Source organism: Erinaceus europaeus, chromosome 13, assembly GCF_950295315.1.
Source record: "Erinaceus europaeus chromosome 13, mEriEur2.1, whole genome shotgun sequence".
NCBI classification, from domain to species: Eukaryota; Metazoa; Chordata; class Mammalia; order Eulipotyphla; family Erinaceidae; genus Erinaceus; species Erinaceus europaeus.
Genome location: NC_080174.1, coordinates 36372174 through 36392092, shown reverse-complemented (window position 1 = coordinate 36392092; position 19919 = coordinate 36372174). Strand labels below are relative to the sequence as shown.

At 36.1% G+C, this 19919-nt stretch overlaps 1 long non-coding RNA gene across 1 annotated transcript in view; it reads right to left on the bottom strand.

Moving 5' to 3' along the window:
- The window catches only part of LOC132542727 (uncharacterized), a 34722-nt gene extending 14803 nt beyond the window's left edge, over nt 1–19919 (bottom strand). The window contains exon 1 of the long non-coding RNA XR_009553700.1: nt 18457–19919. This is a non-coding gene — a long non-coding RNA (uncharacterized LOC132542727). The remainder of the gene's footprint in view (nt 1–18456) is intronic.

Below are 19919 nucleotides of genomic sequence, written 5' to 3'. Positions count from 1 at the left end.
ATTTTAATAAGACACACACACACACACACACACACACACACACACACACACACACACACACACACACACACACACGAGGGGGGGAGAAAGAGAAACGAGCAATGATCAGTCTGGTTTATGGTGGTATGGGGGGACTAAACCTGGGACTTTGAAGCCTGAGGCATTAAAGTCTATTTGCATACCCATTATGCTATCTTTCTTACTGTAGGTGTATTTCTATTTCTCCCTGTCTTAAAAAAAAAAAAAAAGCTTTAGTTTCCTGAGGGAAAAAGACTGCCTTATACCCACTGCTCGATTTTTAGTACCTAGAACAATCTCTAGCATATAAACATAGCTTTCTAAAATATGGATGCTGTTTTAATTAACAAAATTTGCTTAAGAAGAACTCAATTTCAGGGGTTCAGGCAGTAGTAGCACAGCAGGTTATGCTCACATGGCGTGAAGTACAAGGACCAGCATAAGGATCCCGGTTCAAGCCCCCGGCTCTCCACCTGCAAGCGGTCGCTTCACGAGTGGTGAAGCAGGTCTGTAGGTGTCTTTCTCTCCCTGTCTTCTCCTCCTCTCTTGACTTCTCTCTGTCCTGTCTGACAACGACATCAGTAACAAAAATAACCATAACAATGATAAAACAAGGGCAACAAAAGGGGGGGAGCCTTCAGGAGCAGTAGATTTGCGGTGCAGGCACTGAGCCCCAGCAATAACCCTGGAGGCAAAAAAAAAAAAGAAGTACTCAACTTCTAAAACATTTTAATACAAGTTCTATAATCAACAGTAGTGAAATACAGCTCTTAGTTCTCATGTGTTCCAATATTTTTTCTATATTACTTTGTTATTCTACAATATTAGAAACTGTCATCTAAAAACAGACTAGCAGTTATTAAGAAAAAGTTATCACAGGTCAGCATTTGACTAGGAAAATATTCAAGAAAGACACTATTAAGACCTAAAGAATCAAGAGGTGCTCTCAATATGTAATTGTTTGATGGCTCTCTCTTAAGGTTTTGCTCTTTTGCAGACACTCCCACTCTTTTATTCTCAGTGCTAGCACAGTACAAGGAACATATGTACTTACAATATTTAAAAAAAAATTTATATCTATTTATTTTCCCTTTTGTTGCTTTGTTGCTTTTTATTGTTGTTGTAGTTATTGTTATTGATGTCATCATTGTTAGGACAGAAAGAAAAGGAGAGAGAAGACAGAGTGGGAGAGAGAAAGAAAGACACCTGCAGGCCTGCTTCACTACTTGTGAAGTGACCTCCCTGCAGGTGGGGAGCCAAGGGCTAGAACTGGGATCCTCATGCCCGAACCTTGAACATGCTTGAACCTGGATCCTTACGCCAGTCCTTGAGCTTCGCGCCACCTGCGCTTAACCCGCTGCGCTACAGCCTGACTCCCTGTACTTAAAATTTGCTAAATTCATTACGGCACCTTGTTAAAACTGAAAAAAAAAAAAAAAAAAGATAATATGGGATAATAAGTAAAAGATTAGGGTTAAAGATATATTTTATTGGATGTCAAATCCAATAAGCTCTAACAATAGTTGAAATTCCTAGAGAGCAGGAAAAAAGGGAGCATTACAGAGGATGAAGAAATATGGAGAATTATAGATCTAGCGAAATTTAGAAAAATTTTGAAGTTCTACTCAATTGTATAAGAAATAACAGAAAGGATAACTACATAGGCAAATTACCAACTAATGGGGCCAAATATCACTGTTGTTAATTAGCACTATGGCCTTGAACAAACAGCAACTAAAATGGTCTGAAATTAAAGAGATAGGGGCCAAGCAGTAGCACACATGGTTGAGAGCACATTACAGTGCTCAAGGACCTAGGTTCAAGCCCTGGATCCCCACCTGCAGGGAGAAAGCTTTGCAAGTGGTGAGGCAGGACTGCAGGTGTCTGTCTCCCTCTCTTCCTCTCTCAATTTTTCTATCCAGGTCTTCTTCTTCTAGCGTTTGCCCTTCTTCCGTAGCCAGTTAACAGCGTCAGGTTGAGCCTGATGTAAAGTTTCGAGACCTCCTTTGAATCTGGAGAGGTCATAGTCTGTCTGTCCAGTAATAAATAATAATAAAGTGAAGAGACAGTTCAATCTGTTAAAAGTGCAGAATTAGCATGTCTAAGGCCCAGAGGTCCCAGCACCAACTTAAGATAGAGCTGAGCTCTTGTCTGTGTCTCTCTCAAATAAGTATATATTAAAAAAAAAAATTATTTTGGAGAAGCTATACCCCATTTATCTTGTGATTACCTGTGAAACCACAACCTTGCATGTCAACATTTCCTCAAGAAAGTGATTTTAAAAACTGATAATCTCTTCTGGGTCAGAAGATAGCAGTAGAGTATGCACTTTACCACATGCAAGGCCCAGGGCTCAAGTCCTAGCCCCAGGCACAGAGTTGGATGGTGGCTCAGAGCTATGACACCTCTTTCTCCTTCATCTACCCACCCACCACTCCCTATACTAAATGCTTCTTTCCCTAGGAATAAAGGTGAGTGGAAAATTATGAGAAAAGTGGTACAGAGGCTTGTGTGTCAAACTACAAAGCATGAGGCCCCAAACTGAATCTTTGTATCACATGTGCCAACGTGATGCTCTGGGTTCTCTTCCTCAATTTCATGTTAATACCTAAATAAATAAAATAAAATAAATTAGGAAATAAGTTGTACATGACCCAGGTTTGAACCCAGCCCTTACAGTATTGAAGTGTTAAGATCATCAATACTACACAAAGTCAGGCTTAAAAGTAAGCACCTAATACATACTTCATAACATTCCAGTAGCCATTTCAAAGACATTTGGAAAAGCCCTTGGGAAGGTACAAAACAGTCTATTGAGTAAGGAGAGAAAGGAGGGAAGGAAGGGGGTTGGGGAGTGGCTTTTACCTTCAAAGAATAAGAGCTTCAATTTTGGGGGGGGTAAATAAACTGGCCAGGGAATGGCACACCTGGCCGAGTGCACACATTACCATGCACAAGGACTTAACTTCAAGACTTAAACTTCATGAGCAGTGAAGCAATGTTGGAGATGTCTCTTTTTCCCTCTTCATAATTTCTGTCTCTATCTAAAACAAATATTTTTAAAAAAGAAAATTAAACAATAAAACTGAATTCCATGTAAAATCACAATGTTTGCACAACCTAACTCCATTTTATTGAAAGTACTTTAAAACAAACGCTAAAATACTAAGACATAGTTTAAACTTGAGACTATCAAAAGGAAATTTCTAATTACAAGATGTTTAGTAAAATTTGTGACTGTTAATACAAAAGAATAGTTTAAAAAACTAATGTAGAACACAGAACTCTGCTGGTGGGAATGGTGTGCAATTATACCCACTAACTTATAAAGCTATTAAAAAAAAAAAAAACCCTAGATGTAAGAAGGTTTAAGAGCATTAGCACTACTCAGTTAATGAAGGCTATACTGATAGTATATTGATCTACAGAAAGTTCCTGAGCTATCCAAATATTATCAATATTTGATTATCACCACCAAAACAATTCTTATGCTCTTACTTCTAAGATTAATTCTTAGCCCCTCCAGGAGAACCCAGTAGCCTAATCACCTAGTCGTACCTAGTACTACTACTAGTGTTTGCCATTGTACCTAGTTATTCAGTATTTCAAATAATTCTTTTAAAAAAATATTTATTATCTTTTGTTGCCATTGTTGTTTTATTGTTGTAGTTATTGTTAGAAATGGAGAGAGGAGGGGAAGACACAGAGAGGGAAAGAAAGACAGACATCTGCAGACCTGCTTCACCACTTATAAAACGACTCCCCTGCAGGTGGGGAGCCAGGGGCTCTAACTGGGGTCCTTGCGCTTTGTGCTACGTGCGCTTAACCCGCTGCACTGCTGCCCGACTCCCCTCAAAGAATTCTAATGATATTTACTTGACAGTACTTCATAGAGTAAGTAAAATACAAAGAAGCAAAGTGGTGGTTAAAATGTGAACTCTGGTATCAGATTCAACAGGGTTCAGTATTAAACTATCTCTATTTCCACATTTACACTTACTTTTAAGAGCTAATAAATATTGATAACTAACCACAGCAGAACTCAGCTCTGGTGTAGAAAGGTACTATGGATTGAACTTAGCCACTCTGGTCTGTTAAGTCCTGTGCTGTAAAGTCAAGCTATCTCCTTTGCCTACAAATAAGCTGAGACAACAAGAAAATGACAGATGTTGGAAATACTCAGTATTAAGTTTAAGCCCCTAATCCCCACCTGCAGGGGAAAAGTTTTGCAAGTGGTGTAGCAGGTTTGCAGATGTCTATCTCTCTCCTCTTTCCCCTTTCTCTTAATTTCTCTTTGTCTCCATCCAATGATAAACACTTAAAAAACAAACAAACAAAAAAACCCAAATTGTTATTATTAAGTATAAACTAAATTTAAACTTTAAATTAACATATGTATATTTGGTTAATCCATTTAAATTATTCCTTTCTAAGCATTACCAGGTTGATCATGGTGTTACTGAACTTTCTGAAAAGAAAAAAAGTTAATTACTCTTATAATAAATATTTCTCAAGGGTAAAGTTTTGGTAATTCCCACTACTATGTTAAAAAACCACCTATGGTGAAATAAACTAGCAATAATTATATATTTTTACAATCCCCTTTTTAAGGTGAAGAACATGTGACATCAATAAAGGTTAAACATTTTTATTACTACAAAGCATGACAAAGACTCAATCTGAGTTTGCTATCTTATTAATTTTGGAAATTTTCTCAAATGTTTACCACCTAAATTATATGAGAATAAAATGTTCAGTTACTCAATTCTTTCTTCAAGGCTACTATATTATACATCTTACAGACACAACTATTCTACTTTAGGAATCAAATTGGGCAAATTTTAAGAAGCACTTATAGGTTTAACCTACTTTTCAGATTAAGATGTAAGGGCAGTGATAACAACTTTTAAGAAAATAATGGGAGGATTTCTTATTAACATATTTCATGTCAATAATACCCCTCTGGCAGATCACAGGTCTGCAGGTGTCTTTCTCTCCCCCCCCATCTTCCCCCTCCTCTCTCCATTTCTCTCTGTCCCATCCAACAATGACGACATCAATAACAACAACAATAATAACTACAACAATAAAACAAGGGCAACAAAAAGGAAAATAAATATATTTTTTTAAAAAACTTGCAAAATTTATGAAAGAGAGCTAGTTTTCTGTAAAGCCGGACCAACTGACCAGTTATAAACTCAAATAAGTGACTTTGAGAGTTTTAGGCATGGTAAATAAGCCTTTAGATCCTCCCTAACATAATACTACATTGCTTACCTAAAATAGTACCACATTGTACACAAAGACTTTAAAAGTACTGGTAAGTACTAAGAATTCCTGATTCTATTCTTGACGAGTATTCTCCATCACTTCAAGTAACGGACCAAATTACAAGGAATTCTAGAAGACATTATAGTCAAGAACAGGCTTTTAAAAGGAAATTGACTTTAGTTGATTTGTTTTCTATATGGTTCAGATTTTCATGGAATATAAAAGCAGAAAATATCCTCAATATAGGCATTTAAAAAATGTATTAAGACCAACTTTCTTTTTGGGAAGGTTACATTTGTAAGAATACAAAAGAAAAGTAGGTTCACCATACCACCAATTTTAGAGCTGAACATATTGGTCTCTTTTATGCATAATTTTCTATCACGCGCACAAACATTCAGGTCTGATAAGTGAAGCCTTTCAAACTCTTCCACCTGGTTCTTGAAAATTGTAGAAGAACTGAAATTAAATATTAGATGATGGAGATGGCTTATTATACAAACACTTTAAAAATTCTTTAAACACTCATATAAATCGGATTCAGAATGAAGATAAATTTAGAGTTTATGAATAAATTATATGAAGGGAAATTTTTAGTCCTCAACACATTTGGAAAATCGTACTCTTTGCTAAATCACTTGATAAAAACTGGCTTAGAGATCAATAACCAATGATATTCTGGCCCAAATTTTTATGAAAAAAAAAATGACTATCAGCAACATACATACTTTCAGCAGTTAACTATATGACAAAATTATTTTAACTTTAAATTCAAATTAAGTTTATTATAGACAAATTAAAAGTAAGCATAAAACAACATTCAATTCAAACCTCCTATTAGCTATATTTCTACTCTCTAGTTTTTAATTAGGCAGAGAATCAGAATTCTGACTTTGTAAATAAACATAGGTTTTGATTAATATTGTTTTAATTAAGAAATGTTAACTTTCCCCACCAAAGCCAGAAGTTAAAACAAAGCAAAATAGTAACTAGGGGGAAGCTGTTGTAGCACAGACTGAGCATACTGAAAGCACTGAATACTGAAGTGTCCCATTTACAGCCCAGTGCCTCATTATACCAAAGTAGAACTCTATTATCTCATAACCAGATTAAGAAAGAAAGAAAGAGAAGAAAAAAGAAAGAAAGAAAGAAAAGAAGAGAAAAGAAAGGGAAAGAAAAAAGAAAAGAAAAAAAGAAATGAGAGGGAAGAGAGGAGAGAAAAGGAAGGAAGGAAGGGAGGGACTAGAATATATGTAGTAGCCTATTAATCTCCACTTTATGGGATTTCAGAAGTTTTTATGCTACATAACCTACTTTCTTAATTTACTTCCTAAATAAATATTCCATGACATTTCAGTGACCTGTAATTTTTTTTCTTTTTCCTTCCTATTGTTATTTTCCACTTCCTAACCCTATGTAGGGTAACTTTTTCTTGATTTTTTTTTTTAATACTTCTAACCTTTCCTTGGGACTCTAAACACCATTAACATTTGTGTGGAGTTTTCCAGTTTTTAAATTTCAACTAAGCCAATTAGATTCTGTAAATCATTGCAAACATCTGTTCTTTTTTCTACTGAGATCGGCACTCTGAAACCATTTCCCCTCCAAAATTTGAGATAATTTGTGACGTTGCTACTCAAAGTAGTACTAGGAATAGTGATACTAGAATCTGTTTGAAATTTCAACATTTTACCTATCTCAAATCTACTGAATCAGAATCTATATTTTAAACAAAATCCTTAGGTCTCCACCCACATTAAAGTTCCAAGAAAATCTGGTGAATTGTGACTGAAGACATTTTAAGAAAACTAAAATAACTGCTATAAGTCCTTTCACAATTATTTTTTATAAACTCAAGAAATTATTGGGCAGAGGAGACAGTATAATGGTTATGCAAATAGACTCTTGTGCCTGAGGCTCCTTAATCCCAGGTTCAATCCTCTGCACCACCATAAACCAGAGTTGAGCACTGCTCTGGTGTTTCTCTCTCTGCATCTCTCAAAAATAAAATAAATAAAATTAAAAAAATATTTACCACTTTTCCACATTGTAAACATGAAATAACATCACAACTAGCACACATGCATACATCATGCTTCATGATTTAAGTTTCAATAACATTTACTGTTGAAATAGATCAAATTGTTTTCCACACCAACTCTAAATAGATTAATTTAAAATATAAACTGGTTAATGCCCTATTTCTTAGTAGAAGCACAGGAAGCTTCAATACAATTAAATGCTAAATATGTACCATCTGATCAAAAGGATCTAGTTATATCATAACTTGCCAGAAGTATACTCAACAAGTCCTTTTGATCAAACCAGTTTAGGTACTTATTAGCACCACTACAACCAAAGGATCGAAATTTATATATATATATATATATATATATATATATATATATATAGTTATTATAGACCATCAAATCCTCAAATAGTAACTCAGCTAATGAAAATTATACTGGCTTTTAAACACACAAATATACATACACATATATACATATATGAAAGTATTTATTGTCTTTCATTTTCTTTAGTTCAGATATAATCAACAAAGGGCAAACTGCACTTATTATGTAGTTTGTTTTAAAAAAAAAATACTGAGGGCCAGGAAGTGCACTTTATCATGCTCAAGGGCCAGGTTCTAAGCCTCTGGTCCCCACCAATAGGGGAGCTTCACAAGAGGTGAAGCAGTGCTACAGGTATCTGTCTCTCTCCCTCTCCTTCTCAATGTCTGTCCAAAGTAAAAAAAAAAAAAAAAAAAAAAATCAATCAACTAATTGATTACAAACATGAACCCCCGGGAGGCGGAGCTACGAGCAGCAGATCGCTTTCTCTCCTCTCTTCTCCTCTCCCGGATCAACTAGGAATACCAAAGGAGACCACCCGGACCTAAACAAGACAGGACTAGAATGACCACAGGAACCCAGTAAATCACCCGTGAGTACAAACATGCGTGGCTGGTGACAGAGAGGAGAGAGGGGCCTAAGGAGAGATTAAGTGGCTGCTAACAGTTCAACAGTTTATCAGTGGAGACACCACCTCCAGTCTGCTCCACAACAAGGGGACAGCTGAAGGGAGGAAAGGACTCCCCAGAGACTCACCAAGTGCAACTCTGAGTCTCCATTGCTACTACCCTCAGAATCTGGAGCAGCAACAGGGAGGGACACCAGGGGACAGAGATCTAACAGGGAAACTCAGGAGAAGACCTATACCTCGGTGGCATAGCTGAGGGGCTGTGAAAGTCTCTTTGCATAACCACTAGATTATCTCTGCCACACCCTGCTTTATCTCTTGATCAGGAGTCAGTGATTAAGCTAAGAAGCCTATTGATAGTTTAAAAGCCCTCAGGCTCCCATAGCCTACAGGGAAGAAAAAAAAAAGAGGCTTTTACACCACTGAGCTCCAACTCAGGGATTGAAAAAACTGTTAACATATATAAAATGGTTAAAACAACAAGAAAAAATATTGGAGACTCGAACCAGGAGAAGAGTCCAGCTAAAAGTCCTCCAGAGGGTAAGCACAAAACAACGAGTTCAACATCCAAACATTAGCTAAGGAAATAATAATAGGAGTGAGTAAAGAATTTGAAAAAATTGTAGTCAGAAATGCAGGAACAACAAATGAGAAAATGGAAGAAAATTCTAATTATCTCATGGTTATTAGAGAGCTGAAAGCTGAAATCGCTGAGCTAAGAAGGCAACTAGCTGAACAAGCTAAAACAGTATCAGAGCAGGGCAACAAAATAGATGAACTCCAGAAAGCAGTAGAGGGCAGAGAGAATAGAATCTATGAGGCTGAAAACAGAATTAGCAAGATTGAGGATGAATTAGAGACAACTAAAAAAGAAGTAAGAGATCTCAAAAAGAGATTAAGAGATGCTGAAAACAACAACAGAGTCCTATGGGATGACTTCAAAAGAAACAATATACGCATTATTGGCTTACCAGAGGAAGAAAGAGAAGGGGAGGAAGAAAGCATTCTCCAGGCCATAATAGCTGAAAATTTCTCTAGTCTAGACAACACCAAAGACATAGAGATTCAAGAAGCCCAGAGGGTCCCAAACAGAATTAACCCAGACCTAAAGACACCAAGACATGTCATACTTAGATTGGAAAGGAATAAGGATAAAGAAAGGATCCTCAAGGCTTCAAGAGAAAAACAAAGTCACCTACAAAGGAAAACCCATAAGATTAGCAGCAGACTTCTCCATACAAACACTACAGGCCAGAAGAGAATGGCAAGATATCTATCGAGTGCTCAATGAGAAAGGCTTTCAGCCAAGAATACTATATCCTGCTAGACTGTCATTCAGACTAGATGGAAGCATCAAAACCTTCTCAGTCAAGCAACAGTTGAAGGAAGCAACCATCACCAAGCCTGCCCTGAAAGAAGTTCTGAAAGGTCTCCTATAAACAACCAGACCACAAATAGGACATATATCTAAACACTCTAAAACTCTACAAGAATGGTGTTAAAATATCTTCAATCTTTGATATCAATAAATGTCAATGGCCTGAATTCACCTATTAAAAGACACAGAGTAGGAAGATGGATCAGAAAACACAACCCAACAATATGTTGACTACAAGAAACTCACCTAACTCAACAAGACAAACACAGACTTAAAGTGAAAGGATGGAAAACTATCATACAAGCCAATGGCCCACAAAAAAAGGGCAGGAACAGCTATTCTCATATCTGACATGATAGACTTTAAAATAGATAAGATTAAAAAAGATAGGAATGGACACTACTTAATGCTCAGAGGGGATCAGTCAATCAAGAGGACTTAACAATTATTAATATCTATACACCCAATGAGAAGCCATCTAAATACATCAAACTTCTACTGAAAGAGCTACAGCAATATATTAACAGTAACACAATCATAGTAGGGGACTTCAACACCCCACTATCTCAACTTGACAGATCATCCAGGAAGGAAATCAATAAAGACATAAGGGAGCTAAATGAAGAGATAGATAAACTAGAACTATTGGACATTTTCAGAGTCATTCATCCCAAGAAACTGGAATACACATTTTACTCAAATCCACATGGATCATTCTTAAGGATAGACCATATGTTAGGCCACAAAGACAGCATCAGCCAATTCAAGAGCACTGAAATCATCCCAAGCATCTTCTCAGACCACAGTGGAATTAAACGAACACTTAACAATCAACAAAAGATTAGTAACAGTCCCAAAATGTGGAAGGTCAACAGTACACTTCTTAACAACTTCTGGGTCAAAGAGGAAATCAAGGAAGAAATCAAAATGTTTCGAGAGTTCAATGAAAATGAAGACACAAGCTATCAAAATATTTGGGACACAGCTAAAGCAGTCCTAAGAGGGAAGTTCATAGCTATACAAGCACACATTAGGAAACAAGAAAAGGCACAAATAAACAGCATGATTGCACATCTTAAAGACCTAGAAGAAGAACAACAAAGGAATCCTAAAGCAACCAGAAGGACAGAAATCACTAAAGTTAGGGCAGAAATAAATAACATTGAGAATAGGAAAACCATACAAAAGATCAATGAAAGTAAATGTTGGTTCTTCGAAAGAGTAAACAAAATCGACAAGCCTTTAGCCAGACTCACAAAACAAAAAAGGGAGAAGACCCAAATAAATCGGATAGTAAATGAAAGAGGAGATATCACAACAGACACAGCAAAAATTCAACATATCATGCGAGGCTTCTATGAACAACTATATGCCACCAAGCTAGAGAACCTGGAAGAAATGAATGATTTCCTAGATACCTACCAACTTCCAAAACTAAGTAAAGAGGAAGTGGATAACATGAACAGGCCCATCACAGCTAATGAAATTGAAACAGTTATCAAAAATCTCCCCAAAAATAAAAGTCCTGGACCAGATGGTTTTACAAATGAATTCTACAAAACTTTCAAAGAAGAACTAATACCTCTACTTTTAAAAGTCTTCCAGAAGATTGAAGACACTGGAATACTCCCTGCCAGCTTCTATGAAGCCAACATCACCCTGATACCAAAAGCAGACAGGGACACAACCAAAAAAGAAAACTACAGACCAATATCTCTGATGAACATAGATGCGAAAATATTGAACAAAATTCTAGCCAACCAGATACAGCAGTTTATCAAAAAGATTGTTCATCATGACCAAGTGGGGTTTATCCCAGGGATGCAAGGTTGGTTTAATATACGTAAATCAATCAATGTGATCCACCACATCAACAAAAGCAAGACCAAAAACCACACGGTCATATTAATAGATGCAGAGAAAGCCTTTGACAAAATACAACATCCCTTTATGATCAAAACACTACAAAAAATGGGAATAGATGGAAAATTCCTGAAGATAGTGGAGTCTATATATAGCAAACCTACAGCCAACATCATACTCAATGGTGAAAAACTGGAAGCATTTCCCCTCAGATCAGGTAACAGACAGGGCTGCCCACTATCACCATTACTATTCAACAAGGTGTTGGAAGTTCTTGCCATAGCAATCAGGCAGGAGCAAGGAATTAAAGGAATACAGATTGGAAGAGAAGAAGTCAAACTCTCCTTATTTGCAGATGACATGGTAGTATACATGGAAAAACCTAAGGAATCCAGCAAGAAGCTTTTGGAAATCATCAGGCAATACAGTAATGTGTCAGGCTATAAAATTAACATTCAAAAGTCAGTAGCATTCCTCTATGCAAACAGTAAGTTAGAAGAAATTGAAATCCAGAAATCAGTTCCTTTTTCTATAGCAACAAAAACAATAAAATATCTAGGAGTAAACCTAACCAAAGAAGTGAAAGACTTGTATACTGAAAATTATGAGTCACTACTCAAAGAAATTGAAAAAGACACAAAGAAGTGGGAAGATATTCCATGTTCATGGGTTGGAAGAATTAACATAATCAAAATGAATATATTACCCAGAGCCATCTACAAATTTAATGCTATCCCCATCAAGATCCCAAGCACATTTTTTAGGAGAATAGAACAAATGCTACAAATGTTTATCTGGAAGCAGAAAAGACCTAGAATTGCCAAAACAATCTTGAGAAAAAAGAACAGAACCGGAGGCATCACACTCCCAGATCTCAAACTGTATTATAGGGCCATTGTCATCAAAACTGCTTGGTACTGGAACATGAACAGACACACTGACCAGTGGAATAGAATTGAATTGGGAGCCCAGAAATGAGGCCCTACACCCATGGACATCTAATCTTCGACAAAGGGGCCCAGACTATTACATGGGGAAAGCAGAGTCTCTTCAACAAATGGTGTTGGAAACAATGGGTTGAAACATGCAGAAGAATGAAACTGAATCACTGTATTTCACCAAATACAAAAGTAAATTCCAAGTGGATCAAGGACTTGGATGTTAGACCAGAAACTATCAGATACTTAGAGGAAAATATTGGCAGAACTTTTTTCCGCATAAATTTTAAAGACATTTTCAATGAAACGAATCCAATTACAAGGAAGACTAAGGCAAGTATAAACCTATGGGACTACATCAAATTAAAAAGCTTTTTCACAGCAAAAGAAACCACTACCCAAACCAAGAGACCCCTCACACAACGGGAGATCTTTACATGCCATACATCAGATAAGAGTTTAATAACCAATATATATAAAGAGCTTGCCAGACTCAACAACAAGACAACAAATAACCCCATCCAAAAATGGGGGGAGGACTTAGACAGAATATTCACCACAGAAGAGATCCAAAAGGCCGAGAAACACAGGAAAAAATGCTCCAAGTCTCTGATTGTCAGAGAAATGCAAATTAAGACAACAATGAGATATCACTTCACTCCTGTGAGAATGTCATACATCAGAAAAGATAACAGCAGCAAATGCTGGAGAGGGTGTGGGGTCAAAGGAACCCTCCTGCACTGCTGGTGGGAATGTCAATTGGTCCAACCTCTGTGGAGAACAGTCTGGAGAACTCTCAGAAGGCTAGAAATGGACCTACCCTATGACCCTGCAATTCCCCTCCTGGGGATATATCCTAAGGAACCCAACACATCCATCCAAAAAGATCTGTGTACACATATGTTCTCGGCAGCACAATTTGTAATAGCCAAAACCTGGAAGCAACCCAGGTGTCCAACAACAGATGAGTGGCTGAGCAAGTTGTGGTATATATACACAATGGAATACTACTCAGCTGTAAAAAATGGGGACTTCACCGTTTTCAGCCGATCTTGGATGAACCTTGAAAAAATCATGTTGAGTGAAATAAGTCAGAAACAGAAGAATGAATATGGGATGATCTCACTCTCAGGCTGAAGTTGAAAAACAAGATTAAAAAAGAAAATACAAGTCGAACCTGAAATGGAATTGGAGTATTACACCAAAATAAAAGACTCTGGGGTGGGTGCGTGGGGAGAATACAGGTCCATGAAAAATGATGAATGAAATAGTGGGGGTTGTATTGTTAAATGGGAATCTGGGGAATGTTATGCATGTACAAACTATTGTATTTACTGTTGAATGTAAAGCATTAATTCCCCAATAAAGAAATAAATTATTTAAAAAAAAAAAAGAAACATGAACCCCCTGTGTAATATACTTAAAATTCTGGGCGACTGAAATTTACTTAAGTGTAATTAATTAATTACCAGAGCACTGCTCATTTCATTATTGGTGGTGTGCGGGACTGAACCTAGGACTTTGGAGCCTCAGGAATGAAGAGTCTCTTTGAATAAACACTATGCTACCTCTCTGGCCCTAAAGTATGATTTTTTAAAAATTTGCCTAAGTATGAAATTAATCCTACTGAACATAAATGACTTTGCTTCCAGTCGTTAGTGTGGCATAGTATATAAAATAGTGAATATGTAGTATAATAATATATAACAGACTATTTTCCTTTTGACACATTTTTAAAAACTTAAGTTGAGATCCTCTATTTTGGTTAATATTATGCTTGATAATACTGATCATCATCTCTACCCATAAAAAAGAATTGTATAGGGAGTCGGGCGGTAGCTCAGTGGGTTAAGCGCACATGGCACAAAGCGTAAGGCCTGGCATAAGAATCCCGGTTCAAAACCCCAGCTCCCCATCTGCGGGGAGGTCGCTTCACAGGCGGTGGAGCAAGTCTGCAGGTGTCTGTCTTTCTCTCCCACCCTCTGTCTTCCCCTCCTCTCTCCATTTCTCTCTGTCCTATCCAACAATGACATCAATAACAACAACAATTACAACAATGAAACAAGGGTAACAAAAGGAAATAAATAATATTTTTTTAAAATTGTATAAAAACCCTGATATTTTAAAGGTCATGATGAAGTTGTAAATTTTGTGAAAATGCCTAGTAGAATCTTGTTGTTTCAGGCAAAGCCAAAAGACATCACAAATCTAGGGGCCAGGTGGTGGCACACCTGGTTGAGCACACGATTCAATGAGCCAGGACCTGAGTTCAAGCCCCCAGGCTCCACCTGCAGGTGGAAACCTTTGTGAGTGGTAAAGCAGTGCTGTATGTGTCTATCTCTCTCCCTCTCAACCTCCCCCACCCTCTTGATTTTTGGCTATCTCTATATAATAAACATCAAAGATAATAATGACATCAAGAATCTAATTTTAATATGAATGGCAAAATCACCTCCTCTTACTTATAAAAATAAACAAAAACCAACTTCAATTCAGTCCCTACTCCCAGCTGTAATCTAAGAGTTCAGACATTTTCTGTGGTTATAATATTCCTCCCTGTATCAGTGTTTCCTTTTACCTGGAGATGAAAGGAAAAAAAAACAACATCAGTAGACTCTGGAAAATAGCTAGAAGTATGTGTTTACTCTTTATCTTAAATAGTAATTACTTTTTCTTCCCCAGAATTCACATTCAAAAGACACAAGGCAGAATATATTACTATTACTTCTGAACAGTTCCAATTTGTTTGCAAGTAGTCAGGTTCCTAACACTTTCCTCCTAAATTTTTGTTTTCATTTGAGATACACTTATGTATCTGAAGTACATTAATTGCCTGAGTTTTATTTTGAGCTATAGAAGTTCTACTTTTTTAATTTTTTTAACTTTAAGGAACTAAATAACTTCAAAGAAAAATGCATTAGGCCTATCTTCAAGAGAATGAGACCAGATTGAAAACAGAAACTCCTTAAAGTTTACTTTATGAAATGGAACACTTCTACATTTGAGTATTTCCTACAATGCATCTAAACCTTTCAAGTATTCCCTTGCCACTTTTCTGGTGGCATGTCAAGATTAGTAGAGAAATAAAATGACTACTAAAAACATTGTAAAAGTTTTCAACCTATGTTTGCAAAGATCATCTCCAATGTGGATAATTTGATAAGTTTGTTAGATCAAAATCAACATGCCCTTTTGATACCTGTAGACCCAGCTCTAATCCCAGGACAGCTACTTCTGGCACTTTTGTTTGTTTTACTTTTACTTTTATTGTTATTATTATTATTGGCCTCCAGGGTTATTGCTGGAGCTTGGTGCCTGTACCAGGAATCCACTGCTCCTGAAGGCTATTATCCCCCCTTCTGTTGCCCTTGTTTTATTGTTGTGGTTATTACTGTTGTTGTTACTGATCTTGTTATTGAATAGGACAGAGAAATGGAGGAAGGGGAAGACAGAGAGGCGGAGAGAAAGACAGACACCTGCAGACCTGCTTCACCACCTGTGAAGCATCTCCCCGCAGGTGGAGAGCTGGGGGCTCAAACCCAGATCCTTGCACCGGTCCTCTTTGCGCCATGTGCATTTAATCTGCTGTGCTACCACACAACCCCCTATTGTTATATTTTAAAAATTTCATTTACTTAAAGGGACAGCCAGAAATCAAGAGGGAAGGGGGTGAAAGAGAGGGACAGTGTAGACAGAGAGAGACCTACAACACTGCTTCACCACTCGCAAAGCTTTACCCATGCAAGTGGGGACTGGGGGCTCAAACACTGATCCTTGAGCATTCTAACATATGTGCTCAACCAGGTGTGCCACCACCTGGCCCCTCCATTTACTTTCTTTTACCACCACACTCCTTCACTACCTTCCCTTCTGATAGATGCCCAGTTATCTAGTACTAAACAGAAACTCCATTTGGCTACAAAAAAAAAAAAATCTCAATTATAGTACTACTGAATTTGTTTTGCACAAATGAACCCATGACACCCCACCCAAAATCACCAACACAACATTTTGAACATGTTAGATTTTATTAAAAATATTTAACATTATACAAATATTTCATACAGTTATGGCACCTGAACACTATACCAAAAGCATTTATTGAATCGATGATTAAAGTCTCAAAACTTCCTACTTTAATATTTGTTATTACTATATGCATTCTCAACAATCTGTAATGTTTGCAGGAACTTTCAACTCAATTGTAGAAATTGTCTTATAACACAGTACTAAGCATTTTAACAAGATTTATTAATGTACAGATCTGTCTTAATGAACACTCTAGAGAAGTTTCCTTTTTTTAGGCATTGTGAAAAATCAAGATAAGCAGTGTTCATGGGATCCTGAAAAAATTACTACATAAAATGAAAATTTCTATGTGAGAAGTTAAAATTTCCCCCCCACAATGTCTCTCTTTTTAATTTTTTATATTTATTTACTATTGGATAGACAGAGAACTTGAGGGAAGATAGGGAGAGAAACACCTGCAGCCCTGCTAAAACACTTGTGAAGCTTTCCTCCTGCAGATGGGGACCAAGGGCTTGAACCTGGGTCCTTGCACACTAATGTTAATGCTTAACCAGGTGTGCCACCGCCTGGCCCCATATGTCTCCTTTTCTGATTGCATGAAAAATATTAAGTGAATAGAAGCCATCAAATTTGCACTGCATTTTCCTTAATTTATGTGAACTCCTTAGAGTTCCTATTGTTATAGAACTTCCAAAGAGCATATTAAATGCATTTTAATGCAATTTTTAAGGTCTATAATCTGATCTTTTTAAAAAAAACTATTACTGGATAGACACAGAGAAATTAAGAGGGGAGAGAGATAGAGAGGGAGAGAGACAGAAAGACACCTGCAGCCCTGCTTTACTACTCATATGAAGCTTTTCACCTGCAGGTGGGGACCAGGAGTTTGAACCCAGATCCTTGTGCACTGTAATATGAGCACTTAACCAGGTGTGCCATGCCTGGCCTCTAATCTGATCCTTTCTATCATTTTAAATGCATAAAAATTGAGAGAACCACAACACAATGATAGTCACAACAATTGTTAAAGTGTAATTTCATGGTAGTAATGTGAAGCTAGTCTACAGCAAGCTTACAGATAATGTTTTCTAATCATGACACAGACCACTACATTTTTAATGCCTAAGAAAGTCTTCCTAGACTGATCTATTCAACAAAAGTTGATGATTTAAGAATACTGAGGTTCTTCTGACATATAATTAACTTTTAACCAGTGCTTATGTCATTTATACTGTATTTTTATATTACATGGTCAGAAGTGCCAAGTTACTAAATTGAATCATCATACTTTACCATACAGAATCCTGAATATGAGATGTTAATTTTTAGCAAACATCTAAATACTGACTTATTTCTACCTAAATCTATTGTCACCAGCCCTAGGTTTCAAAGAAAATACAAGTTATAAATTTGTGTTTCTGTGATGTTTAAGTCATGTTGTGTCATTTCCTCTGGACCCAAAGTTATATCAAATACAGAGCCCATTATCTGCCAAATTGCTAAAAGCTGAATTTTAGTGTTATCTTTTGGATAATTAAAAATGTTTTCTAATGTTTCAATCCTCCATTCTATTAATACCTTTTGATTTTTACTATTTTAGTGTGCAACAAACACCTTTTAAGATGCTAATCTAGCCAATACTGATATAATGAAGATACTAAAGGGGGAAAAATAACAGTAAAATAAAGCAAACTTAATTACCCTTAAATAGACCTTACTGAATGTATCTTGTAAATTTGGTCTATCTGTCCTGACCTCTTAAAGCACAGTACTTCATTACTTCATAGTCATAGGGCCATTACAATTTAAGCGTAAGTATGAAGTACTTATATGTTCCTATTAAGAAAAGAACTATTTAATATTAAAGTCTTAGTTTTACACAAGACCAATATAAATGCCCATTTATATACACGGGCATTCTTCCACACTTTATGTCCCATTACTGATTAAAAAAAAAAATAGAAAAAAAAAAGTTCTTACCAACAATTCCACTGGTTATCGTCCCCAGCGAACCCCACCTAGCAAGTCGACATCATGACATGTCAGGTCAGGGCAGCCTCAACCTCGCTTCCCTGATAGTCAGGTGATAAAAGGAAGGAGTTAAAACATGAAAAGTACACTTGCAGATTTCTGGATAACATCTGAAAATGATTGAAAAACAAAAAACCCCAGAGCTTCTGGTAACTTCTAAATTAAAAAAAAAAAAACTATGTATACTTGAAAAGAAGAAAAAAAACTAAGAATATTAATAGTAACTGCTTCAAATTAAATGTTAAATATGCACTTTTTAAAGAGCTTACATTTTCACTAAATAAAAATAAAGAAAACTTAAGACTTTGAATGCAAACTTAAAATTGAGCATGCCTGATTGGTGGATTTGGGTTCTCTAGCCAGTCTACCCAAACCATAGGTTTTCTCAGGGCAATTAAGTTAACAGAAGCTCCCATTCTTAGAAAAACAAACACACTTGTAAGTCCAGTAAACTCTTTCTATAAGGCTTTTTCTTAGCTGCTCACCTGATATTTCATATAAAAATGAACAACATGAACATTAACATTTCTTTCATATACCACAGCTGATTTGAAAAACGCTGGGTAACTGAGTGTAATAAATTTTTGAGAAATCAAAACAAAGTTTTAACATATTTAGAAGTTTTTATATTTGACAAGTAATAGCCTTATAGCAAGTATTGACTGGAAAGGCTTTACAAATATACAATTAATAAATGTAGGTATGATTATCCAAATGGGCAGGAGGCAAATGATGTAATGAGTTTCAAGATTATTAAATGATTTTAAGCTAGGAATGAAATTATGTTCCTTTTCTTTTGGAATTTAAAACAAGTAATTCAAGGTCCATGTTAACTTTTTTTCTAGGAGAGTCTGAGGCTTAAGTCAGATTTCAAAGTCAAATGAGAGAAAAGTCAGCTATTAACAGAAAGCATTAGGCTTTCTTATACAAAATAACCCCAATAGCTAAGATAGCTAAAAGTAAATAAATAAATAAAAATCAACTAACTATAGAAGCACTATAACTCAATTTCCGTATGAATTGATCAAATAAACTTGCTTTTACTAGAAAACTGGCAGCTTATTAGAAACATTTTGTTTTTAAATATTAAAGCACCATCACATAAAAGCATACATTTAATCAACTGCTATAAATGAGTGATCAAATAAAAACTGACATTGCATAATGGGGGAAAAGTATAGTTATGCCAATATTGGAAGGGCCCCTACAAAGAAGAAATCTACTAAAGTAAATATATATTCCATCATACAGAGTACAATAGCAGGCTCATAAAAAAATGAATTATGACTGGAAAACAAAAAAGACGGCAGGAAAACAGGAAAATCAATTTTTCCTGAATCCATAATTTGTAATTATTTTTAAAAAACAATATAAATCTAGAATAAAATCCTCCTTGAATTGACATTTTTCAG